Here is a 1,535-nt window from a genome sequence, read left to right as displayed (position 1 = left end):
GAGTAAATGGAGGATCCCAGAGAGATTGTGCAATTTGGGAGTTTGTGCAAGGAATGAAATGCTCACAAGGAAATAGACAGAAGTAGGTAGCATCCAAAGCGGACCAAGCTTTCTTTGCCAACACTACATCGAGTGTGACAGTAGGTCCTGAATAAAGCTTAGTTGCACAGTTTCTCTTTTGATATTTTGATCTAACATAGGCAGGGAGCCTGGTTCTTTGAGGTGTTGATTATCCCAGCTTGTGTTGATCTGAAATTTGTGATTTAAGGCTAGTACTGTTAGTAGGGACTTGGCCATTCTGGTATAAAGGTGGCATAGCTTATTCCTTTACAGGAAAGGGAATGTATTCTACTAGCATATGGAAGTTGTAATGCATTTGTATACTAGTACACATAAGGGGTTGTATTGGCCTCTAGCCATCTTGATAAGAAAAGCAAAGCACCCCTAACAGGAATATTTGCAGCAGCACAAAACCTATGTAAACTAGACCCTAGCTACTGTGGGTTTGAAATAGTATGCAAAAGGTTGTTCAGCTGCTTTTTGAACAACTTTTGCTTCTCCCTGGTAACTCTCTTCTCACCCCCTTGGTGCTTTGCCAAGTGTGCCAATCCTAAATCCTCTGTTCAAAGTAGCACTCATTCAGTTTCCTCAGCGCAGTGGAGTAAACCGTTGCCTGCATGACTTTTGAACCATTCTTTTGCGCAATTAGAAACCACAGATGATAGCATGAGTTAATGCCATAATCATTCTGTCTATATATAGATGCCATCACGGAACTGTTAGTACTTCAGAAGGGGGAGTAGGGAGCCAAGATACATTGACACTGAAGGCAGTGGAGCTTTGGTAGCAGAACTGTCACCTAGAGGTACAGTACAAACTCTGCAACTTACTTACCTTGTTACTTTTGGTGTAGTTCCTCCTCAACTAGGCAACTTTTTATTGAAGTACTTCAATATTAGAAATGATCTTCAGAACTTCAGTGGGGAGGGTAAAGGGATCCATCGACAGTAAATGTCTTATGGCAATTGAGTACAGCTCATTTTCTAATACTTATTGCTAGTGTGGATGGGACCTAATGTTCTATACCTGATGGTAGACTAGAAGCTCCCAGCAGTTCTGGAGTTGGTGGGCTTTCCTCTCCAGTAGTGATAAAGCAAGATTCCTGTAACTACTAGATTGCAGGTGAACTTGCAGGGTGGGTAGGCACAAGACGTTATGTGCCTTGCTGTGAATTCTTCTTGTTAGAAGATGGTGAGATAAATGACTGATTCTGTGTAGGATTAACTTTTGGGCGTGTCTGCTTTGGAACCTTCTCTCTTCTCTCCTATTTATGATGTTACTGCTTCTATTTTGCATATAATAGTAATTAGAGGTGCACCCGATACATTGGTGCAATATCAGATCAGTACCAATATAAAGAAATTTGGCTGTAGCAGAAATTGTCCTAATGGGGTCGATTAATTTGGCCAATAAATGCTCGTGTGTACATGCAGCCACAGCGCAGCACGCAGGCAGCGAAGAGCAGAGAACCCGGT

At 42.0% G+C, this 1,535-nt stretch overlaps 1 protein-coding gene across 2 annotated transcripts in view; it reads left to right on the top strand.

Annotated features, from left to right (window-relative positions):
• The first annotated feature begins 760 nt into the window (after window positions 1-760).
• Window positions 761-1,535, top strand: part of ADIPOR2 (adiponectin receptor 2) — a 51,284-nt gene continuing 50,509 nt past the window's right edge. For both annotated transcript variants that reach the window (XM_006019442.2, XM_025198793.1), the window contains exon 1: window positions 761-865. The gene's annotated coding sequence lies outside the window, so the exon portion shown is untranslated. The remainder of the gene's footprint in view (window positions 866-1,535) is intronic.

Source organism: Alligator sinensis, unplaced genomic scaffold (genome assembly GCF_000455745.1).
Source record: "Alligator sinensis unplaced genomic scaffold, ASM45574v1 scaffold87_1, whole genome shotgun sequence".
In the NCBI taxonomy this organism is placed as follows: Eukaryota; Metazoa; Chordata; order Crocodylia; family Alligatoridae; genus Alligator; species Alligator sinensis.
The sequence above is the reverse complement of the archived record's forward strand: the minus strand, read 5'-3'. Positions and strand labels throughout refer to the sequence as shown.